This window comes from Schistocerca americana, chromosome 6 (assembly GCF_021461395.2).
Source record: "Schistocerca americana isolate TAMUIC-IGC-003095 chromosome 6, iqSchAmer2.1, whole genome shotgun sequence".
Classification (NCBI taxonomy): Eukaryota; Metazoa; Arthropoda; class Insecta; order Orthoptera; family Acrididae; genus Schistocerca; species Schistocerca americana.
Genome location: NC_060124.1, coordinates 473,165,327 through 473,192,033, shown reverse-complemented (window position 1 = coordinate 473,192,033; position 26,707 = coordinate 473,165,327).

Genomic DNA, 26,707 nt, shown 5'->3' with positions numbered 1-26,707 from the left:
ACTAACAAGAGTACGTCTGCTTATATTTAAAAAAATCCTATTCTCTGTAAATTTTTGTACGCATCATATTCCTATCCATTACATGTGCGCTGAAAAATGCTGTTGAAATTCTGCGTAGTCTTGCGTCTTCTGAAATTAAATTTTACGTTCGGAGACAATATTGTAAATTTAGCCCTTCGCCGGTAAGAATGAATCCCATCTTGAACAGGATTTTACGATTTATTCTTGAAGCTGAATGAATTTTCATTTCCGTAAATCACATTCTTCTCTGATGGTATTTGACCTTTAAGTTTTTTATAGCCTGAAGGCTTCGAGTTTTTCCAACACCTCAAACAAAAGATGGAATTATTAAAATACTCCATTCTGCTAAAATTACCCCGAACAGTTTCACAAGCAAAAAAACAGTTTTCACTGAAATAACGAATTAAATGAAGGTGGCTAGGTTTATTTTCATCTTGACAGTTCATTTCCTCGTAATCGACTTCCGTACAATGCGGGGAGTGCCATAAAATAACTGCAAAATATTTCTTGCTTAATTCTCTTAGCTTTCAGAGATTCTGTAATGTAGTTAGGGGGAGAGCAGGAGGAAGGAACAAATCCAGTTTAAAATTTATTGTTTTACAAAACGCTTCTACGGAATGAAATTAATTTACACGCCGGCGAACGGCGCCTAAATTCCGCATTTTGTATCTGACCGAAATTTAAAAAAAGCGTCTTTCCGCCAGCATCTCAACTTCAAGCGAACAATTCTTAGTCAAGCAGGTAGGTGGCACATACACCATATATCTGTATTCTTATGGGGACATTACATAAGAAAGGAGTTACCATTGTAACTAGTCCCTGGTGTTGCTCAATCTGCACATTGTGAAAACTATGAAGCGATCGAAGGAGACATTAAGAAAGGCAATTAAAGCTCACCGAAAAAAAAACACTATATTTTTGTCACATGTGGCCAAGGATTTAGAAGAGCAGGTGGGATGAAAGGAATGGATAGGGTCTCGGAAAGATACTGTAAAATGAGATGTAAAACAACGGTAATGGAATGTAGCCGAAACACATTGTTCTTCGCCCAGATCACATTAAAATACACAATAATTACTAGTTTCAGTGAAATTAAATCGCCATCTGCACATCATTTTTCAGAGCCAATCCATTTCTTCGACGCTTCGCATTAACTGGACACAATTATATTGTATATAAAGACACAATTATGGAAAATTCTAACGTCAAACCGACATAAAAAGCATACAAATTGCCAGCAGGTGTGGCCGTGCGGTTCTAGGCCCTTCAGTCTGGAACCGCGTGACCGTTACGGTCGCAGGTTCGAATCCTGCCTCGGGCATGGATGTGTGTGGTGTCCTTAGGTTAGTTTGGTTTAAGTAGTTCTAAGTTCTAGGGGACTGATGACCACAGATGATAAGTCCCAGAGTGCTCAGAGCCATTTTTTGCATTCAAATTCAAAGTAAACAAACCTCCTAAAATCAATATTCCACAGTACTGTCTCTCGTCATACAATAAGAGAATAGCTGTGCGAACAGTGCACAATAGTCGCAAATACAGTACGTAAGACATGCATAAAATCCTTTCATGTTGTACTCTTGTTGACATCTGAAAGGAAACGTATGAACAAATCAGAGGAATACACTGTGTTCAGATAGTACACCAGATGGCAGCAATCTTTTACATCATACTATTATACCTTCGGAATAGAATGTAAAGAATTTTCTATTTCTTATATTTTTATACATTTAAAACCCCACGAAAATGAAAGTATTATATACCTGGTTTCCAAATGTATACGTCAAAAATTTTATTACAAAATTATTTTTACTGTATCTGACGTCAGTGTTATGGTCACTGTTACCAGACACATAAATGGTAAACTACAGACATCAAAAAAAATTTTGCATCATTTCGGTTCCGAGAGTTCCGGAACCTGTACAGAAAATTGGCATAGAGATCAACGCAAACATCATTTCCGCCCTTTTTATTGCTCATGGAAATCACACATTGCGTGTTGTACCACCGTACAGCGAGACCTTCAGAGGTGGTGGTCCAGATTGCTGTTCACACCGGTACATCTAATACTCTTGCACTGATGCATGCCTGTATTCGCCGTGGCATACCATCCACAAGTTCATCAAGGCACTTTTGGTCCAGATTGTCCCACCCCTCAACGGCGATTCAGCGTAGATCCCTCAGAGTGGTTGGTGGGTCAAGTCGTCCATAAACAGCCCTTTTCAATCTATCCCAGACATGTTTGATAGAGTTCACGTCTGGAGAGCATGCTGACCACTCTAGTCGAGCGATGTCGTTATCCTGAAGGAAGTCATTCACAAGGTGTGCATGATTGGGGCGCGAATTGTCGTCCACGAATGCCTCGCCAATATGCTGCTGATATAGTCGCACTATCGGTCGGAGGATGGCATTCACGTATCGCACAGCCGTTACGGCGCCTTCCATGACCACCAACGGCGTACGTCGGACCCACATAATACCACCGCTAAACAGCAGGGAAATTCTACCTCGCTGCACTCGCTGGACAGTGTGTCTAAGGCGTTCATCCTGACCCGGTTGCCTCCAAACACGTTTTCGATGATCGTCTGGTTGGACGCATATGCGACACTCATCGGTGAAGACAACGTAATGCCGATCCTGAGCGGTCCATTCGGCATGTTGTTGGGCCCATCTGTACCGCGCTGCATGGTGTTGTGGTTGCAAAGATGGACCTCGGCATGGACGTTGGGAGTCAAGTTGCGCATCATGCAGCCTATTGCGGACAGTTTGAGTCGCAACACGACGTCCTGTGGCTGCACGAAAGGCATTATCCAACATGGTGGCGTCGCTGTCGGGGTTCCTCCGAGCCATAATCCGTAGGTAGCGGTCATCCACTGCAGTAGTAGCCCTTGGGCGGCCTGACCGAAGGATGTCATCGACAATTCCTGTCTCTCTGTATCTCCTCCATGTCCGAACAACATCGCTTTGGTTCACTCCGAGACGCCTCGACACTTCTTTTGTTGAGAGCCCTTCCTGGCACAAAGTAACAATGCGGACGCGTTCTAACCGCGGTATTGATCGTCTAGGCATGGTTGAACTACATAAAAACTGATCGGCTGTCGACCCCCTCCGTCTAATAGGCGCTGCTCGTGCGTGGTTGCTTACATCTTCGGGCGGGTTTAGTGACACCTCCGAACAGTCAAAGGGACTGTGTCTGTGATACAATATCCACAGCCAACGTCTATCTTCAAAAGTTTTGGGAACCGGGGTGATGCAAAACTTTTTTTTATGTGTGTATTAACGTCACAGTAATAAATTCTTGACACATATAGATTAAAAATACGAAAACGGTGTTGTGTGACTTTACTACATAGGAGTGTAGAGTCTCGTATAATAAAGTGTCTTCAGCGATGAGCTGATGCGTGCTGAGTAGCTCGAGGCCTAGGTTGTGGTCCTAATGTATTAAGTCTGTTGTCTGAGTCATGGTCTAGGTTACGATATGCGTTGCATATTTACTCATCATACAAAAGTTCGGACCAAACTATGTTTACACCAAGAACTGATTATTGCAACGTTAATAGTTTATACTTTACATATCTGGTAATAATGGACATAACAATGATATAAGACACATTAAAATGTTCTTGTAATAATTTTTTGACGTGTGCATTTTGGAAAACCAGGTATATAATCGTTTTGCATTTATGGATTTCTATATGTATCAAGAATATAAAAAAATTCAAAATTCTTTACATTCTATTTCGAAGATATAATCGTATGTTGTAAAAGATTGCTGCCATCTGGTGGCACGTCATAACAATGTATTCCATTGGTTGCCTCATAAGTTTTTTATCAGATGTCAACAAGAACACAACGTGAAAACGTTTTAGAAATGTCTTACGTATTTTATTTGTGCCTATTATGCACTACTCGCGCAGCTATTCTCTTATTATCGACGAGATACCGACTATGGAATACTGCTCTGTAAGGTACATCTGTTTCGAATTCGTATGCATTTTATGTTCGTTTGACGTTAGAAATTTCCATAATTTTTTCTTGCTGTACCTTACAGCTGTGTCCAGTTAATGTGAACAGCCGACGAAATGGATTGGCCCTGTGAAATTTTTTAACAGTTTATACAAATGATGTGAAGATGACAATTTAATTCCGTTGAAACTAGTAATCTTGTATTTTTATGAAATCTGGGCGAAAAAACTTCTGCTATAAGAAGAACAACCGTTTTTAGATTCTGAGATCGCCGCCTCGACAGATGAAAATGCCAGGAAATCATTAGGAATGCAGGCGAATTAAATCAGACGATGATAAAGAAGTCAGATTAGGAAACGAGACACTAAACGTAGATCAGGTTTCCTGATTGCACATCAGAATAAATGCTGATAACCGAATTAGAGAGGATATAAAATGCAGATTGGCAATAGCACGAAAGGCATTTACGAAAAGAAAAATTTCTTAACAACTCACATTTAGATGTTAAGATGTCTTATCTGAAGGTATCTGTCTAGGAATTCTAGCGTGTGGAAGTGAAATGTGGGGAATAAACAATTCAGAAAGGAAGAGAATAGGAAATTTTGAAATGTAGTACTAGACGAAAATGCTGAAGTTTGCGCATGTAGATCGGGTACATCGCATAACTGATGATGAAGCACACAACCGAACTGGGGAAACAGTAATAATTATGAAATAACCCGATTAAAAGAAAGGGTCAGTTGACAGGACAAATCCTGTGGCATCAAGGTAACGTCAATTTGATAATGGAGGAAAGTGTGGAGGGTTGAGGGGAGGCGGGGGGGGGGGGGGGGGGGGAGAGATTGAGTGGGCAGAAAGTTTTCGATTGCAGGAAAGCCCCGAATACAGTGAGCAGTTCCAGATAGTTGTGGGATGCGGTAGTTATAGAGAGATGAAGATACATGTACAGAATAGACTACTGTGGATAACTCCATCAAAGCCGTCTTTAGACTGAAGGCCAAGGCAACTGTACACCACTTAAGAGCGGACAAAAGGGAGGAACTACCGCATTCATCAGAAATTGCCACACAATTAAGTACATTCCTGCTGCTAGATTTTGTTTAGAACAGAATGTGGAAAAAACCGCAACAGAAGTAAATTTCTGCAACATTTTTCTTTATAATATTAGCTGTATACTGTCTGCAGTATATTTTAACATATTCAGAATTCACCTAGAACTGCCGTGGCTATTGAATTTCATTAATGTAAGAAGTGGAGTGGCCGTGAGGAAAGGAGAGATGCTTTATTAAGAGTAATACTTCAGACAACAGACAAGGCGTGGTGCCAGACAGACGTCAGAAAGTGGGTCAGTGCTCCACATGAAGCCAGACTTGTTGACAACCAGCTGAGGAAGTATTGGTGCTGTAATGCCTGAGAGACGACAACACACTAGGAAACCAAAGGGCCTGCCGGATGATAGAGTACAAGCAGAATGTTCGAGAACCTTCTGGAAGGTTCTGAAACAATCTTTAGGAAAATACTCGAAAGAGTCGGGAAAAACAGCCCTAAGGGAGAAATTATATAAACGGCCGCTGCAGGGGGCAAGATAGCCAATACCAGGAAGCAGCTAGGAGCAATGCAACGGGTGAGTTATCGGGAATACATGCCATACAGTGACACTTTGATGCTGACGCAGTAAAAACTACGAGAAGTTTAAACAAAGTCGAGGAACTACGTCTGAGTTTCTGATAAGTATCCGGCAACAGTTATTATTTTGAGTTTTCTGCCTGTTACTGAAAAACAAGTTCAGTACAGTTTGTCTCTAGTGGTAGCAACGAGTAAAAGGTGATAATTTTTTGTGTGTCAGAATATAAAGAAGAAAAGACTTCGCCTCGCAGTTCTCTCCTAGACTCATTTCCTTTCAGACAGAAAGTCATTTCTCTATGAAAGGTGCATGTGATCGAAAATACTTCTACTGCAAACATTTTACTTATGAAAATTAATAACATTAGTAATGGTTGGTTGGTTGGTTGGTTGGTGTGAGGAAGGAGACCAGACAGCGAGGTCATCGGTCTCATCGGATTAGGGAAGGACGGGGAAGGAAGTCGGCCGTGCCCTTTGAAAGGAACCATCCCGGCATTTGCCTGGAGCGATTTAGGGAAATCACGGAAAACCTAAATCAGGATGGCCGGACGCGGGATTGAACCGTCGTACTCCCGAAGGCGAGTCCAGTGTCTAACCACTGCGCCACCTCGCTCATCTTGTGTTATGAGGTTTTTTATTATAGGAACATCATAGATGTAACCACAAATATTGTACCTACTCTGGAACTAATTTTACTGTCTTTATTGAATATTTTAAGTATTCGTATATCGGCGTTGACATCTTCTAGCGATGCTGGTGTTGCTTGCTGAGCAGACAGAGCGGACACACGAGCTTAAAGCTTGCGCATATCAGAAGGGTAAGCGTGAAGCATTCCCACCCACAGTAAAAAAAAGAAAAAAAAAGAAAAAAATAAAATAAAAAATAAAAATAAAAAATTGGTTCAAATGGCTCGGAGCACTATGGGACTTAACATCTGAGGTCATCAGTACCCTAGAACATAGAACGACACACACATCCATGCCCTAGGCAGGATTCGAACCTGCGACTGTAGCGGTCGCGCGGTTCCAGACTGTAGCGCCTAGAACCGCTCGGCCAACTCGGCCGGCCGCCCACAGTACTTAAGCTCCTTCTCCAGGTCTGCAACGGCCTCCGCCCAATCTGATGTGTTATGAAACATGTTAACATCGTGGCTATGTTACTCAGAGAACCCGAAAGAGAAGTACAGCACCTAAGACATAACTGAAGTGTTTAAAAATACTACTACAACAATAAGTGTATTATTAAGGAAATATCCTCAAAATTTTCCACGTACAGGTTCGCAACAGCTGGAGCTTACGGGTTACCCAATGCAACTCCGTCCTTCTGATCGTAATCCTGACCGTTGAATAGAAAATAAGAAGTCGTAAGAATGTGCCTAAATAGCTCGACCACGTCACTTTGAAAGAGATAGGATACGAGGTACAAAGAGTATTTGATAGGCACACTCGTAAACAGCGCCACCATATCAGAATTAACTCTCATAAGGCGAAGGCGGTTATTCGGCTGATAAAATCTGCTCACTTTTTTATATGATGTCACTACGATGTCGGTTCACCATCGTACAAGATTGCGAAGTCCCTGGCCAATCACCTCGCTCCACAAGTGGGACACTACGAACATCACGAATAGAATGATATGAGAAAACCTTCCCCGCGAGCTGAGGCACCTACGCAAGGTCTTGGAACAACGGCTAAAACGTTCATCAAATAAATGAAGTCGCTGCAAACGGTAATTGCAATAACACCACCCCCAGGGAGAAGGAAAAGAAACTTGCTTTTTTGCCATTCTGCGGCTCAGTTTTGGCAAGATAAGCCGCCTGCTGAAACGGCACAAGATCAACTCGACCTATCGGCCTCTGTCAAAAATCTGTCAGTTACTGAGACCAGTTAAAGACGCAGCAGGTCTCAGGACACCTGGGATCTACAAACCACCTTGCCAGTGTGGCCAGCAATAATCATCGATTACAGCCTTCAGTCGAGATATCTCCGCAGAATTGCGGTGTAGAACCATCGCGTCATCCGGGTATGCACGAACAGTTATAGTCCCTACGGAAAGCGTCCAGCCTTACAGATGGGATGCTAGCATCCGAAGTAGGGGCTCCAGATACAACACAAAGTCATTGACAGCGGGCTTCCTTCAGGCATTCCCCTGCGGACATTTATCGGGGGCGTCAGTTGGCCATTAACAGCAACCGAATCTGAAATACCCGTAAACAGATTCGAGAGCATTCGCCGTGTGTCAACAGTAAAACCAACTGCCTCCAGAATCCGAAGCAAAAAGTCCTTATCAAAGTTTAGGAAAGCAAGGGCACAAGGGGTGGACGTTACAGCAGCAATCGAAACCACAACACGACACTCGACTAAAGGGTAAGAATGGTACGACCAGGTAGGCAGCTTTGATGTTTTGCAACAATCATCTCCATCACAGCCGACATCCTACTATTAACTGCCCTCGCCACAGTTTTATAATCAAAGTTTAACAAAATAATTGGGCGATAGCTATCAGGGGAAGCCGGTCTAGGGATTAAAACAATTTTTCCCACTTTGAACGAGGTCGGCACAACTCTACTCTGTAACAGTTCATTCAAAAGAGACGTAAAGATAGCACCCAACAACTGCCAAAAGCGCACGTAAAATTCCTTGGGAACTCCATCCAGAGCCGGAGACTTTTGAGAAGGCAATCCCACAATAAGTTTGAAAACTTCCTCAGGCTGAAATGCACCTAAGAGCGTTACATTATATTCCGGTATAAGTTCCGTATCCAAGAAGCTGACAAGTGGGTTGTAAAGGTTGCACTGGACTCATCGATGTCGAAGATGTCTACGTAGTATTGGTGTAAGGCACGCACTATATCAGCTTGCTCCGTTACGACATGTCCATCATTTGGCGTGAGAGAATGAATACAAGTGTGTCGGCGACGGCTCTGATGCCGAAGCAAATGATACAGGGAAGTCAGTTCTTCCATTACCAATGATCGTGTCTTGCATCGCATTTTCAACCCTTCCATTTGCATTCTTTTCAATGTCAACAATTTATAACTTTACACCCCTAACGTCCGCAATTCGCAGAAGGGCGTGATCCGCAGCATCATAAAGTTCACGTAGGATGGAATACTAATATTCTTAAGTCCTCCGAAAGTCTCGCGCTTTGGCAGCACAAAAAAGTATCAAAGTTAGCCTGAGCCTCTGTTTTGCCAGCAGTGTCCACCAGTCAAGGAGGAAAGAGTACTTCCCCGTGGACCGTAGAGTACGCTCCCACACGGCTCGCATCACGTCATCGAGAGAGGGGTCAGCTAGGTGAGCGACGTTCAACATCCACGGAGTGCGAAACAATTTAACTGGTTGCCGTTCTAGATTGCGGCTGTAGTCAGAGCACAGTGATCCGCATTAGAAACTGGGAGGACTTCAACATTAAAAATACAATCGCGCAGGTAGTCTGATCAGTAAAACCTATCTACCCTGCTACTAGAAGTCGCAGTAAAGTGGGTAAATTTAACTAACGTCGGGTATTTACACATCCATAAGGTCTTGTAGGCGTTAGGAGCGGACCAATTCATGTAATTCGCCACAGAAAATAAAATTTGGAGACTGATCTGCAGGACTCAACACACACTTGAAATCACCAATCAACAGAATACCTGGAGGTCTCTTACGCAACAGATAAACATTACCCTCTTTGTAAAAACGCAAACGATCCATTGCGCGACCAGTGCCAGAAGGAGCATATAAAAGAACCAAGGTAATATTAAAAAGTTGACAACCTATGCCCCTGCCAGAATCGAACATTTCCACCTCAGCAATAGGAATGCCTTCGCGAAAAAATAAGGCGGCCCCAGTGGAAAATTCGGATGCTACATTAAAGACAAAACGAAAACCAGATAAGGAAAAATGCCAAAATAACACCTCCTACAAGAAGACTATGCCCGCACACGAATCATAAATGAAGTGACACAGTGAAGCCAATCGCATTTCTGATTCCACGTGCTTAACATTTAAGGAAAGGAACATGTAGGCTTGGGTCATTGATCGCAGCTATGCAGGGATGTACGGGAAGTCCGAGCAGAATAAGTTAGACAGCTGAGAGTCAAGATCCACTGCAGAATCCACAGAGCAATCAGAACCCCCTTCATCACGAGCATTTTTCTTAGATTTCTTACGTGCCACCACACGCTCAGGTTGTATACGCTATTTCCGTCGGTAAGGTGTCATGGCGGCCTCTGCAGACGGAGGCGTGGGAGGGGTCATAGGCACAGCTTCCTGCCCCTCAGAACAAGGGTTATGCAACGCAGTTCCAGTCCTAAGGCAGAAGCATTCTGTGGAATTGCCAATGCAACAGGTAATACTTGGTAGCTAATTTTATTCTCCTCGGGAATTACTGTAGGCAGCAAATTCAGGAAACCTTCGGCGGCTGAAGACGAAGGAGCAGGAGGACATTGCACCGTCTCAGACTGTAACGGAGGACACAAAGACGAAGGGGGGAACTCCACTCCCTCTCCACACACAGGCAGCTTAGATGCAGCCACTTCGCAAGCAGGAGGGATGCTGGAGATAACTTCTTCAAAAATGGTTCAAACGGCTCTAAGCACTATGGGACTTAACATCTGAGGTCATCAGTCCCCAAGTCTTAGAACCTTTTAAACCTAATTAACCTAGGGAGTACCCGTGGTATAGGGGTGGCGTCTTTGACTCATAATCAAAACGTCTTCGGTCTCGGGTTCGATCCCTGCCACTGCCTAAATTTTGATAAATAATCAGCATTGGCGGCCGACGACTTCCGGCATAAGAAGTCAGCCTCATTCTGCCAACGGCCTTGTCAAAGAGGGTGGAGGAGCGGATAGAGGTTCAGGGCACTCTCTTGTCCTAGGGATGGGAAACTGCCCCTAAAGGCGGAAGAATCAGCAATGATCAACGACATGAGGATGCAGAAGGCAATGGAAACCACTGCATTAAAGACACGTAACGTGTATCCACAGGACATGTGGCCTGTAATTGAAGAAGTGTCATGATGATCTCTCCATTGGCAAAAGATTCCGGAATAGTCCCCCATTCGGATCTCCGGGAGGGGACTGCCAAGGGGGAGGTTACCATGAGAAAAAGATTGAATAATCAACGAAAGGATAACGTTCTACGAGTCGGGGCGTGGAATGTCAGAAGCTTTAACGTGGTAGGGAAACTAGAAAATCTGAAAAGGGAAATGCAAAGGCTCAATCTAGATATAGTAGGGGTCAGTGAAGTGAAGTGGAAGGAAGACAAGGATTTCTGTTCAGATGAGTATCGGGCAATATCAACAGCAGCAGGTGTAGGATTCGTTATGAATAGGAAGGTAGGGCAGAGGGTGTGTTACTGTGAACAGTTCAGTGACCGTGTTGTTCTAATCAGAATCGACAGCAGACCAACATCGACATCGATAGTTCAGGTATACATGCCGACACCGCAAGCTGAAGATGAACAGATAGAGAAAGTGTATGAGGATATTGAAAGGGTAATGCAGTATGTAAAGGAGGACGAAAATCTAATAGTCATGGGTGACTGGAATGCAGTTGTAGGGGAAGGAGTAGAAGAAAAGGTTACAGGAGAATATGGGCTTGGGACAAGGAATGAAAGAGGAGAAAGACTAATCGAGTTCTGTAACAAGTTTCAGCTAGTAATAGCGAATACCCTGTTCAAGAATCACAAAAGGGGGAGGTATACTTGGAAAAGGCCGGGAGATACGGGAAGATTTCAATTAGATTACATCATGGTCAGACAGAGATTCCGAAATCAGATACTGGACTGTAAGGCGTACCCAGGAGCAGATATAGACTCAGATCACAATATAGTAGTGATGAAGAGTAGGCCGAAGTTCAAGACATTAGTCAGGATGAATCAATACGCAAAGAAGTTGGATACGGAAGTACTAAGGAATGACGAGATACGTTTGAAGTTCTCTAACGCTATAGATACAGCAATAAGGAATAGCGCGGTAGGCAGTACAGTTGAAGAGGAATGGACATATCTAAAAAGGGCCATCACAGAAGTTGGGAAGGAAAGCATAGGGCCGGCCGCGGTGGTCTAGCGGTTCTAGGCGCGCAGTCCGGAACCGCGCGACTGCTACGGTCGCAGGTTCGAATCCTGCCTCGGGCATGGATGTGTGTGATGTCCTTAGGTTAGTTAGGTTTAAGTAGTTCTAAGTTCTAGGGGACTGATGACCACAGTAGTTAAGTCCCATAGTGCTCAGAGCCATTTGAACCATTTTTTCTTTTTTTTTGAAAACATAGGTACAAAGAAGGTAGCTGCGAAGAAACCATGGGTAACAGAAGAAATACTTTAGTTGATTGATGAAAGGAGGAAGTACAAACATGTTCCGGAAAAATCAGGAATACAGAAATACAAGTCGCTGAGGAATGAAATAAATAGGAAGTGCAGGGAAGCTAAGAAGAAATGACTGCAGGAAAAATGCGAAGACATCGAAAAAGATATGATTGTCGGAAGGACAGACTCAGCATACAGGAAAGTCAAAACAACCTTTGGTGACATTAAAAGCAACGGTGGTAGCATTAAGAGTGCAACGGGAATTCCACTTTTAAATGCAGAGGAGAGAGCAGGTAGGTGGAAAGAATACATTGAAAGCCTCTATGAGGGTGAAGATTTGTCTGATGTGATAGAAGAAGAAACAGGAGTCGATTTAGAAGAGATAGGGGATCCAGTATTAGAATCGGAATTTAAAAGAGCTTTGGAGGACTTACGGTCAAGTAAGGCAGAAGGGATAGATAACATTCGATCAGATTTCTAAAATCATTGGGGGAAGTGGCAACAAAACGACTATTCACGTTGGTGTTTAGAATATATGAGTCTGGCGATATACCATCTGACTTTCGGAATAACATCATCCACAAATTCCGAAGACGGCAAGAGCTGACAAGTGCGAGAATTATCGCACAATCAGCTTAACAGCTCATGCATCGAAGCTGCTTACAAGAATAATATACAGAAGAATGGAAAAGAAAATTGAGAATGCGCTAGGTGACGATCAGTTTGGCTTTAGGAAAAGTAAAGGGACGAGAAAGGCACTTCTGACGTTACGGCTAATAATGGAAGCAAGGCTAAAGAAAAATCAAGACACTTTCATAGGATTTGTCGACCTGGAAAAAGCGTTCGACAATATAAAATGGTGCAAGCTGTTCGAGATTCTGAAAAAAGTAGGGGTAAGCTATAGAGAGAGACGGGTCATATACAATATGTACAACAACCAAGAGGGAATAATAAGAGTGGACGATCAAGAACGAAGTGCTCGTATTAAGAAGGGTGTAAGACAAGGCTGTAGCCTTTCGCCCCTACTCTTCAATCTGTACATCGAGGAAGCAATGATGGAAATAAAAGAAAGGTTCAGGAGTGGAATTAAAATACAAGGTGAAAGGATATCAATGATACGATTCGCTGATGACATTGCTATCCTGAGTGAAAGTGAAGAAGAATTAAATGATCTGCTGAACGGAATTAACCGTCTAATGAGTACACAGTATGGTTTGAGAGTAAATCGGAGAAAAACGAAGGTAATGAGAAGTAGTAGAAATGAGAACAGCGAGAAACTTAACATCAGGATTGATGGTCACGAAGTCAGTGAAGTTAAGGAATTCTGCTACCTAGGCAGTAAAATAACCAATGGCGGACGGAGCAAGGAGGACATCAAAAGCAGACTCGCTATGGCAAAAAAGGCATTTCTGGCCAAGAGAAGTCTACTAATATCAAATACCGGCCTTAATTTGAGGAGGAAATTTCTGAGGATGTACGTCTGGAGTACAGCATTGTATGGTAGTGAAACATGGACTGTGGGAAAACCGGAACAGAAGAGAATCGAAGCATTTGAGATGTGGTGCTATAGACGATTGTTGAAAATTAGGTGGACTGATAAGGTAAGGAATGAGGAGGTTCTACGCAGAATCTGAGAGGAAAGGAATATGTGGAAAACACTGATAAGGAGAAGGGACAGGATGATAGGACATCTGCTAAGACATGAGGGAATGACTTCCATGGTACTAGAGAGAACTGTAGAGGGCAAAAACTGTAGAGGAAGACAGAGATTGGAATACGTCAAGCAAATAATTGAGGACGTAGGTTGCAAGCGCTACTCTGAGATGAAGAGGTTAGCACAGGAAAGGAATTCGTGGCGGGCCGCATCAAGCCAGTCAGTAGACTGATGACCAAAAACGGTCACAACGGCCGGGACACACAATCCGGCGATAACTTCTTCGCCACTGACCGTACTACGGGCAGCCGGCCGGAGTGGCCGTGCGGTTCTAGGCGCTACAGTATGGAACCGAGCGACCGCTACGGTCGCAGGTTCGAATCCTGCCTCGGGCATGGATGTGTGTGATGTCCTTAGGTTAGTTAGGTTTAAGTAGTTATAAGTTCTAGGGGATTGATGACCTCAGAAGTTAAGTCGCATTGTGCTCAGAGCCATTTGAACCATTTCGAACGTACTACGGGATGTATCGTAGCATAGAGAGGAGCAGGGGACACAATCGATGCGGAGGAGGTTGGCGCAGAAGCACAGCCAAATGCTCACCATCGCCATCTTGAGTGGCACGTCGCTTGTTTGTCACAGTTACATGTTCTGTCCTGGGAGCAAAAGGATCCTGAACCTGTCGCACAGGAAAGGCGGAAATTCATTGACACGATTATCAGAATTGACTGTTTGTTCATTATGATCCGAAACAGAAGTAGATTCGATGGCAGGAGTGGAAGGAACAAGATCAGCAACCGTCAATTTTCGACGCTGCACTAATGACGGCACTAAGCAAAAACCATCCGAGCGCAATTACACCGAAAGTGTCCACTTTCATTACAAAGGAAGCAGATTCCCTCTTGACCAGTATACATAACACGAACGCGGTAACCACACCCTTGTAATTGTGATGGAATATCGCATTTGACATGCATTTCCACGGCACGAATTCCACTATAACACTGTAATCTGTGTTGAGTAGACCAACGTTCAAGACGGACGTTTTTTAACTTGCCATAAGGAGTCAATACGTTCTTTTGATAGTTATCCAGTTCCGGCGGGAGGTTGAACACTCGAACATAGGTACTGTGAATTTCAACATCTGCATGTGACTCCGTACTAACGGAATTGTCGCGATGCTTGAACTGGACTTGAGAATCATGTCGAGACAATAACCTTTCAACATGACGGGGATCCATATATTTCACGCAAAACACACACTCATCTGCATCAAAATAAGCGGGGTGACCTGATCAGAGTTCGCGTGAATTGTATCGACAAGGCAGTCGTGGATTTCTAGAAACCCGGGCTGCACGTGTCGCGTTGTTTTATCTAAAGTAAAGCTCACAGTGCACTTTCATGGAATGCACGAGGAAACCACGGTAGCCATATCGGAGCGGCCGACGCCGCTGCAAGTAGACGAACACAAACAGACAGTAAAAGCGGACCGGAGGAGCTAGGACTCAATAGGCAGACAGAACAACACTAACGAGGGAAACTGCACACAAGCGATGCTGCGGAAAGTGAAATAAACAAGAACCTTCCCGCTCGGCGCATTAAGCTGAACTCTTGGTCATTGTGATAAGCCAAAAGCATGCAGATTTAAACTTCTGTATTATTTATAACTGCATCTGCCAAAGGCTTTTACCGCCGGTGACATTTATTTATAAAAAGTCATACCAAAGTTGACGTTTTTGTGATACATCGTTGTTGCGCCGAAACGAAATACTGCCGGTTGTAACAGGGAAGCAGCGAAATACGACGATATATCTGCCACTTGGATTGACACGTCATTTGAACTTCAGTTCCTAGTAAACCGACCATGCCGGCCGGAGTGGCCGAGCGATTCTAGGCGCTACAGTCTGGACACTCGAACCAGGTTCGAATCCTGCCTCGGGCATGGATGTGTGTGATGTCCTTAGGTTAGTTAGGTGTAAGTAGTTCTAAGTTCTAGGGGACTGATGACCACAGCAGTTAAGTCCCATTGTGCTCAGAGCCATTTGAACCATTTTTAAATGGACCATATTGCTAGCTTCAGCCACTGGATTGGGATTAGCTGGGAGGGGAGAGCCGAGCGAATGCTCGTAGGAGGAAGAGTGGGGATGGAAGGTGTACGGGTAAAGTGAGCCCCGGTGACTTTAACGTTTGCTGAGAGGACACTTATCGACTTGGGAAATGCACACAGGGTGCATCGCCGACTGCTGCTAGCCCTTGGCACGGCTCAGTTCAGAGCTCCACGTAGCTGTTTCAGACGCCTGCTTACATCGGACAGCCACAGAGATGAGATAGGTGACCACCGCGGATCTCGTGTTGTCTCGACGGTGTTAAGCCTTAGTTTTCCTCTATCGCTATGATGTTTCCCTGCATTCTGTTCTGTTTTAAATTGGATAAACGACCTCTTGACGGCTAAAAATCTTTGTCACAATCGGACAAAGAATGTTGCGTCATCTACAACTTATCAAATGTTCAAATGTGTGTGAAATCTTATGGGACTTTACTGCTAAGGTCATCAGTTCCTAAGTTTACACACTACTTAACCTAAATTATCCTAAGGACAAACACACACACCCATGCTCGAGGGAGGACTCGAACCTCCGCCGGCACCAGCCGCACAGTCCGTGACTGCAGCGCCTTAAATCGCTCGGCTAATCCTGCGCGGCTACAGCCTATCGTTTGGAATAAATAGTAAAATTACTATGCATCTTTGAAGATGTGGCTGTAGGTTAGTGTAATTAGCCGAATCAGAAATAAAGATACTTTACACAGCTGAAGCCCTTTTATTCAAGATGGTGCTATTCTACAGCTTCTGAAGCCCACAATACAAAATTTCTGCTAAATGGGACGAATATCAACTTCTCTTCTTCCGCAAAGGGTCTAGTAGTAATAATCGATGATAACCTAAACTGGGACGAGCACGTAACTGCAGTGTGCAAGAGGGTATCAGCATCTCTCCATTACTTACAAAAATATAAAAAGCTGTTCCCTTCTGATCTGAAAAAGAAACTTGTACGAACACATATGCACTGGTGCCCAAAATTAAAGCGACAAACTGCTACTCCCCGTCTCGTGTCTCATTCACGAGCCGGCCGGGATTGCCGAGCTTCAGTCTGGAACCGCGTTGCTGCTACGGTTGCAGGTTCGAATTCTGCCTCCGGCATGGATGTGTGTGATGTCCTTAGGTTAGTTAGGTTTAAGTAGTTCTAAGTTCTAGACGACTGATGACCTCATATGTTGAGTCCCATAGTGCTCAGAGCCATTTGAAGCATCTAATTCACGATAAAACCATACAAACTGTCAACTGATGTCGTTACTATCGTGTTCTGCACGGAAGACGGCATTCCGATGAATGGACAACCACGCCAGAAATGACGTCAGAGCACCGATGAAGCACGGTAGTGTTTGCAGGGTGTTGTTGTTGTTGTGGTCTTCAGTCCTGAGACTGGTTTGATGCAGCTCTCCATGCTACTCTATCCTGTGCAAGCTTCTTCATCTCCCAGTACCTACTGCAACCTACATCCTTCTGAATCTGCTTAGTGTATTCATCTCTTGGTCCCCCTCTACGATTTTTACCCTCCACGCTGCCCTCCCATGCTAAATTTGTGATCCCTTGATGCCTCAAAACATGTCCTACCAACCGATCCCTTCTTCTAGTCAAGTTGTGCAACAAACTTCTCTTCTCCCCAATCCTATTCAGTACCTCCTCATTAGTTACGTGATCTACCCACCTTATCTTCAGCATTCTTCTGTAGCACCACATTTCGAAAGCTTCTATTCTCTTCTTGTCCAAACTGGTTATCGTCCATGTTTCACTTCCATACATGGCTACACTCCATACAAATACTTTCAGAAACGACTTCCTGACACTTAAATCTATACTCGATGTTAACAAATTTCTCTTCTTCAGAAACGATTTCCTTCCAATTCCCAGTCTACATTTTATATCCTCTCAACTTCGACCATCATCAGTTATTTTACTCCCTAAATAGCAAAACTCCTTTACTACTTCAAGTGTCTCATTTCCTAATCTAATCCCCTCAGCATCACCCGATTTTATATGACTATATTCCATTATCCTCGTTTTGCTTTTGTTGATGTTCATCTTATATCCTCCTTTCAAGACACTGTCTATTCCGTTCAACTACTCTTCCAAGTCCTTTGCTGTCTCTCACAGAATTACAATGTCATCGGCGAACCTCAAAGTTTTTATTTCTTCTCCATGAATTTTAATACCTACTCCGAATTTTTCTTTTGTTTCCTTTACTGCTTGCTCAATATACAGATTGAATAACATCGGGGAGTGGCTACAACCCTGTCTCACTCCTTTCCCAACCACTGCTTCCCTTTCATGCCCCTCGACTCTTATAACTGCCATCTGGTTTCTGTACAAATTGTAAATAGCCTTTCGCTCCCTGTATTTTACCCCTGCCACCTTCAGAATTTGAAAGAGAGTATTCCAGTTAACGTTGTCAAAAGCTTTCTCTAAGTCTCCAAATGCTAGAAACGTAGGTTTGCCTTTTCTTAATCTTTCTTCTAAGATAAGTCGTAAGGTTAGTATTGCCTCACGTGTTCCAACATTTCTACGGAATCCAAACTGATCTTCCCCGAGGTCCGCTTCTACCAGTTTTTCCATTCGTCTGTAAAGAATTCGCGTTAGTATTTTGCAGCTGCGACTTTTTAAACTGATAGTTCGGTAATTTTCACATCTGTCAACACCTGCCTTCTTTGGGATTGGAATTATTATATTCTTCGTGAAGTCTCTGGGTATTTCGCCTGTCTCATACATCTTGCTCACCAGATGGTAGAGTTTTGTCATGACTGGCTCTCCAAAGGCCATCAGTAGTCCTAACGGAATGTTGTCTACTCCCGGGGCCTTGTTTCGACTCAGATCTTTCAGTGCTCTGTCAAACTCTTCACGCAGTATCTTATCTCCCATTTCATCTTCATCTACATCCTATTCCATTTCCATAATATTGTCCTCAAGTACATCGCCCTTGTATAAACCCTCTATATACTCCTTCCTCCTTTCTGCCTTCCCTTCTTTGCTTAGAACTGGGTTGCCATCTGAGCTCTTGATATTCATACAAGTGGTTCTCTTCTCTCCAAAGGTCTCTTTAATTTTCCTGTAGGCAGTATCTATCTTACCCCTAGTGAGACAAGCCTCTACATCCTTACATTTGTCCTCTAGCCATCCCTGCTTAGCCATTTTGCACTTCCTGTCGATCTCATTTTTGAGACGTTTGTATTCCTTATTGCCTGCTTCATTTACTGCATTTTTATATTTTCTCCTTTCATCAGTTAAATTCAATATTTCTTCTGTTACCCAAGGGTTTCTATTAGCCCTCGTCTTTTTACCTACTTGATCGTCTGCTGCCTTCACTACTTCATTCCTCAGAGCTACCCATTCTTCTTCTACTGTATTTCTTTCCCCCATTCCTGTCAATTGTTTCTTTATGCTCTCCCTGAAACTCTGTACAACCTCTGGTTCTTTCAGTTTATCCAGGTCCCATCTCCTTAAATTCCCGCCTTTTTGCAGTTTCTTCAGTTTCAATCTTCAGTTCATAACCAATAGATTGTGGTCAGAATCCACATCTGCCCCTGGAAATTTCTTCATCATCTGCAGAGCTAGTTGGCATATAAACTTGTACTATTGTAGTAGGCATGGGCTTTGTGTCTATCTTGGCCACAATAATGCGTTCACTATGCTGTTTGTAGCAGCTAACCCGCACTCCTATTTTTTTATTCATTATTAAACCTACTCCTGCATTACCCCTACTTGATTTTGTATTTATAGCCCTGTAATCACCTGACCAAAAGTCTTGTTCCTCCTGCCACCGAACTTCACTAATTCCCACTATATCTAACTTTAACCTATCCATTTCCCTTTTTAAATTTTCTAACCTACCTTCCCGATTAAGGGATCTGACATTCCACGCTCCGATCCGCAGTATGCCAGTTTTCTTTCTCCTGATAACGACGTCCTCTTGAGTAGTCACCGCCCGGAGATCCGAATGGGGGACTATTTTACCTCCGGAATATTTTACCCAAGAGGACGCCATCATCTTTTAATCATACAGTAAAGCTGCATGTCCTCGGGAAAAATTACGGCTTTAGTTAATGTTACAAGGCCAGATCAGTCAATCATCCAGACTGTTGCCCCTGCAACTACTGAAAATGCTGCTGCCCCTCTTCAGGAACCACGTTTTTGTCTGGCCTCTCAAGAGATACCCCTCCGTTGTGGTTGCACCTACGGTACGGCCATCTGTATCGCTGAGGCACGCAAGCCTCCCCACCAACGGCAAGGTCCATGGTTCATGGGGGGGGGGGGGGGGGGGGTAGTCCCACATTTACAGTCGCTGAGTACACAGTGAGATACGATGCAGTATGGCACAGAGAAGACCCTACACACTCTCTACTGTGGAGGGCCATAGGAAGCATGGAAGCAGAAGAGTTGCAAACTGATGTGGCCCGATGGCTTGATGTGAATCGTTCTGTTGTTTACCAGATGAGAACGAAACTGTATCCTGGAGACCACCACAGGGCCGGCCACGTGTGACATAAAGAAAAGAGTGGACCGTTATTTGGCTGAAGGGCACGACGTTGCCGCCTTAGTATTCCACGCCGGCCGAAGTGGCCGTGCGGTTAAAGGCGCTGCAGTCTGGAACCGCAAGACCGCTACGGTCGCAGGTTCGAATCCTGCCTCGGGCATGGATGTTTGTGATGTCCTTAGGTTAGTTAGGTTTAACTAGTTCTAAGTTCTAGGGGACTAATGACCTCCGAAGTTGAGTCCCATAGTGCTCAGAGCCATTTTTCTTAGTATTCGACTGCAACTGACATCTGACTTCGCAGATCCCCCTGGATGCGTTGTATCGAGGCAACCGGTGTACAAAAGGCTTCAGCAGAGTGGCCTTTATTGTTGGAGCCCTGCTGTTTCTATAGCTCTGGCGTGTCTTTCAGATGTTTTTCAGAAAATCGTTAAGTGGTTCTCTGCAAATGGGCTCTCATTAAACTTTGGCAAAACACAGTATGTACAGTTCCACACAGGAAATGGAATGATACCATTAGTAAATATAGACTTCGATCAGAGATCGGTAGCTATGGTAGAATATTCAAATTTTCTAGGTGTATGCTTTGATGGGGGGTTGAACTGGAAAAAACACACTGAGGATCTGCTGAAACGTTTGAGTTCAGCTACTTATGCTATTAGGGTCGTTGCAAATTTTGACGATATGCATCTCAGTAAATTAGCTTACCATGCCTATTTTCATTCTCTGCTTTCGTATGGCATCATATTCTGGGGTAATTCATCATTGAGTAAAAGAGTGTTCATTGCACAAAAGCGTGTAATCAGAATAATTGCTGGAGCTCATCCAAGATCATCCTGCAGACGCTTATTTAAAGAGCTAGAGATCTTCACTGTAGCCTCACAATATATATATTCACTTATGAAATTTGTTATTAACAATCCGAACGAATTCAAAAGTAATAGTAGTGTACATGGCTACAACACGAGGAGAAAGGATGATCTTCACTACTCAAGGTTAAATCTAACTTTGGCTCAGAAGGGGGTAAATTATGCTGCCACAAAAGTCTTTGGTCACCTACCTAATAGCAACAAAAGTCTGACAGATAACCATACAGCATTGAAAAGGAAATTAAAAGAATTTCTTAATGGCAACTCCTTCTACTCATTAGATGAATTTTTGGATATAGTAAGTGTGTAATTTCCCCAATCCCCACAAAAAAAAATTAAAAATATTTAGTGTAATGTAATATTGTGTATAGACACCTTTTATTGACCTGACACGTTCCACATCATGGAACAAGTACTAATCTAATCTTCACAAAAGCGGACGTCTAGCGTGGAGCCGTCAACATGTGATCAAACTTTGAGCCAATGTTCTTTTCACAGATGAGTCCCGATTTGGTCTGGAGAGTGATTCTCGACGGATTCACATCTGGAGAGCACGTGGAACACGATTTCGGGACCCAAACATTGTGGAAAGATACCGATATCGGCGAGGATCCCTAACGGTGTGGGCAGGGATAAAATTGACCACTCGAACACCTCTTCATGAAACTATACGGGTGAATCAGCAAGCGTTAACTACTGATAGGTAGCGTGAGGAGATCTTGAGATCTCATGTGCGGTTGTTGCAAGGTCCTGTGGGCCCAGACTTCGTACTGATGGACGATAATACTCGACCTCATACAGCGATGGTCGTTGATGGGTATTTCAAAACGGAAGATATTGCTCGCATGGCGTGGCCTGCTCGCTCACCGGATTTGAATCCCATAGAGTAGCATGGGATACACTACCGAGACAGGTCGCGTCACGTCAGCATCAACCCATCGCTCTCCAAGACTTGTGAGCAACTCTGCAAGAAGAACTGCCGTTATTCCCTCAATATGAGATTGGCTCTGAGCACTATGGGACTTAACATCTGAGGTCATCAGTCACCTAGAACTTGGAACTACTTAAACCTAACTAACCTAAGGACATCACACACATCCATGCCCGAGGCAGGATTCGAACCCGCGACCGTAGCGGTCTCACGGTTCCAAACTGAAGCGCCTAGAACCACTCGGCCACTTCGGCCGGCCAATATGAGATTGATGACATGATACACAGCATGTGTCAGTCCTGATTCGGTACCTGAGGTGGTCATACCCGATACTGAACCCATTAACCAGTTGTCAGAATGTGTGTGCAAATCCCTTAAATTGAAAAAAAAGGAAGAATGTTTTTTTCTATCGCTATGCATGGTGGCAGTTGTTAGCGTTCTGCATTCTTTACATTGTTTCTACTTCACTATCGGCTGTTTCTACCGTTAAGTGCGAAAATAAACACACCGTTGCAAAATTTCCATTTGTTGCTTTAATTTTGGACACCAGTGTACTTCCAATTACTGGTGCAATGTTATCTCAGAAGGTCTTTGTCAGGAAAGTTCACTGTGCCTGTGGCCGTTATATCTGTGATGTTTGACTCTTTCATCATATTTCACTATCATATGCACAGCTATACGGGCTGCGTCCGGCCGGTCAGAGTGGATGAGTGGTTGTAGGCGCTTCAGTCTGGAACAGCGCGACCGCTACGGTCGCAGGTTCGAATCTTGCCTCGGGCATGGATGTGTGTGATATCCTTAGGTTGGTTAGGTCTGAGTTCTAGGGGACTGATGACCTCCGATGTTAAGTCCCATAGTGCTCAGAACCATTTGAACCATTTTGAACGGGCTGCGTCCATACAAGCGCAGACATTCCCACAGCTGCTGTCTTTTCTACTATCTTGCCACCGACCTCGACCTTAACGTTATTGCCTGAACAAAATGGTAAAACACCCGTTCCCATCAGAGCAAAATCCTTTCTGTCCCACTCCATCGTACAGCCACTTTCTCGAAAAACTTATCAATAGTAGGAACCCGACTTCGGAATCACCTTCCGCACTATATTAGCGAAATGAGTAACATTTCCAGCCTCAGAAGACAGTTCATGGGGTACCTACCAAAGCAATAATAAGGATTACCAATGTCCCTACCCAGTCGTTATCCTTGTACATCCTACCTTGCAATCAGATCTTCCTAATTTTCCAGTATTCTTAGTTGGTGCACTCTCCTCAAATTTCCCTCCTCACTGCATACAAAAAAATTATTTTGTACACTCATAAATTCTTTTATATCTGCCGTTATCATTATTATTATTGTCATCATTACTATTACTACTATTATCACTATTAGTGGCAGCAGCAGGAGTAATACAAGTACTGCCAGTATTAACTTGGGTAGTTCACAGTAAGTATTACTCGCATTGTCACTACAGACTCTCAAACCATTTTATGCAATTTTTCATAGTAAAACTGTTATTTCTTAGGAAACTATTACGTACAACAGGTACTGTATGTGTGTGGAGGCATGATCCGATGTAAGAGAGGTCCTGGTGGCCATAGTTACATCAGGTTAAATAAATAAATAAAAAGAGCATAGAAACGCATAACACTGTTAACGCCGTCGTATTACATTTAGTAATAAAATCAATGAAGAGCAGCGTATCACAGTACTGTCGTAATGCTTGAAGAAATATCTATTTGCATTGCGAATGTTTTCAGATATAAACGAAAAGTATTAAGTCTGACGTATTTCTCTTTTTTTTCATTCCAAAATGTACTACACTGAAGAGCCAAAGAAACTGGTACACCTTCCTAACATCTTGTAAGGCCCCCGCGACCCTCATCCTTTCTACATATCTTTTTACAACTACATGTCATTAATATTAAGGATGGTGAAGCATAATAAATTTTCCTCATGTCTTCAGTGGCAAATATGCAAATATTTGGTGAACTGAAGCCCTCCCAGCAACTGTCTGAAAACACACCTGCAACATGCATAATCCTGTCTTGTGCTAAGCGACACATGCTGATCAATTTACTGCGGCTAAAGTAGCTGAATTTTCAAACGGCGCGCATCAAACAGCTCGTTCACATTCATTTATGTGTCAGTCCAGTGTATCGTGAATACCAATCCAACAGTGATTCAGAAGAAAATGCAGCTCTTTGACTAGAGCACAGAGGTCAGTCATCTGTGACAAGTAGAACCTGAAATAATTCACGTAGTATGCCACTAAAGACCTGAGCTCAATGTTCCACACCTTCAGTAACGGTCTTTGTCAAATTCTATGATTAGGATAGCAATATACACAGTCCTCTTTCAAATTAAAACTTTACGTTTCACAATGCACAATGCGCTGATCCTATTCCTGTCTCACGATCTGTCCTCGGATCAGCGCGGAACCTTGGAATTCTCAGGTAACAGATTAGAAAAGATTTGTTCTAGTTCCGCTTTATCTATCACTGTTTACATCATAATTATACCTAAGTTTTGTATTCCATACACGATATAAGCTCTCTTACAAAATACATTGACGCGAAAGAAATCGCAACACAAAGGAGGAGTTGTACGACTTAAACGAAATTTGGTACGCGTGTTCCTACATCTGAAAGATGATTTTTATTGAAATGTCACGTCAGTCAAGTAAAAGTGGCGCTAGTAGCGCCACTATGACCTTTGCAAATCAAGTTTGCTTTAAATACATGCTGTAGCGGTAGTGAGCGTCAGTTGTCTTTGAGAGGACGTAGTGAGTTGATGCTAGTGAAGAATGACTGTGAAGTGATAAGTTTTCAAACATATTTAAGATTCCATATTGTCGCAATCCACTAGTCTTAAGCCCACAATATGTCATTAACTTCTTAGAAAAGATCAGAGCTCTACTCCAGTACACTGAAAATGATGTAGAAAACCAGTCAAATCAATATTGTTTAGTGTATAAATTCCATAAATTCATTACAAATCTCTGTTGCCACTGAATTTTACATAAAAAACCATGATAAAGTCCTTTCACATGCGAATTATTGAAAATTGTTATTTCTAAACGAACGATAAAACTTTCAGATGCTGCGCGGGTTTCATCAATTACTCTTCAAAACTCGCGTTACTACGAGCAACCATTGAATGTCCGTGTTATAGTCACACACATAGTTCGATGAATAAATCTAACAGGTTAGCTAGCTAGTTAGTTCGTTACTCGTGTGTTACACAGAGCAAAACTGTGACATGTGGCAACGATGGACGTAACACGCTGTATAACAAAAAAGTGGACAGCCCAGAAGATATAGTCGAATGTCAGTGTAACTTCGTACACGTACGCACCTTAGGTGGGTATGTACATAATTAGAGTTGCTGTTCTCTGTGACAGGTAGAACAACCAACAAAGTACATTACTGTTTACAAACTGACTATTGGCTTCTGTCTCGGGTTCTTCGGCCGATGATGGCTGGGTGTTGTGTGCTGTCCTTAGGTTAGTTAGGTTTAAGTAGTTCTAAGTTCTAGGGGACTGATGACCATAGATGTTAAGTCCCATAGTGCTCAGAGCCATTTGAACCATTTTTCTCTTCGGCCGACGTTCATCTGACGATTTTACTGACGTTTCGCCAGCAAGCACGAGTGGCTAGCATTCTACTTGCGACGGTCGTTCGCTGCAGTACGGGAAGCCAGGATCCGCTTACCGAATAGCTTCAACAAGAAAGAGGAAAGCCTTAAGGTAAACGGATCCTGGCTTTCCGTACTGCAGCGAACGACCGTCGCATGTAGCAAGAGGAGAACCGCACCGGAAATGACCGCGGAGAAGCCCTCGGACGTTGGCGCGCCAGGTGCATATAGTCTGCGTCCGCGAGCTCGGCTCCAGTTCACCACCGGCAATGGAGGGTGAAGCTTTGACAATGACAGCCACTCGTGCTGGCGAAACGTCAGAAAAATCATTAGATGAACGTCGGCCGAAGACCCCGAGACATAAGGCAATAGGCAGTTTGTCAACAAGTGGCCACGAAAGCCATATTATCATTTGTACAGTACTGTTTGTTGGATCTTGCCCACTCATCGCTTATAGGGTGCCTAAGGGATACAGCGTTCTCGGAATGCTATAAAACAATTCAAGCAAATAACATTAGTAGTTTCATTTTTATAATGCAATTGACAATACTTAACTTTGGAGTTACATCGGTGGCGCAAGTGACATGCAAACAGTAACATTCGTCGCTATAGAGAAAGTCGAGACTAGTAACTGATAAGGATCACAACTAATGGTTCTTGTAACACGTTCCGCAACTACGTTCCACTAATCTCTGTACACGGAGCCGATCTGAGAGGCCGAGGCTGGCAGGCGCGGCCGGCTGGTGTGGCCGAGCGGTTCTAGGAGCTTCAGTCTGGAACCGCGGGCCCGCTACGGTCGCAGGTTCTAATCCTGCCTCGGGCATGGATGTGTGTGACGTCCTTATGTTAGTTAGGTTTAAGTAGTTCTAAGTTCTAGGGGACTGATGACCACAGATGTTAAGTCCCATAGTGCTCACAGCCATTTGAACCATTTTTTTCTGGCAGGAGCGGCGCTTATATTCACTTCTTGCAGGGGCCGTAACTGGCGCCGCTCGGTCGTTGTCAGCGGCTATTGGCTGACGTTTCCTGACCGCCTTTTCTGGTCTTCCGTTCTTCCTCTTCGTTACGGCGCTTGTGGTTACGCCAGAACACTGTTGTTCCTGTTTAGTGGTGTTACCGGACGTCGTAGTGTGTATAATACAT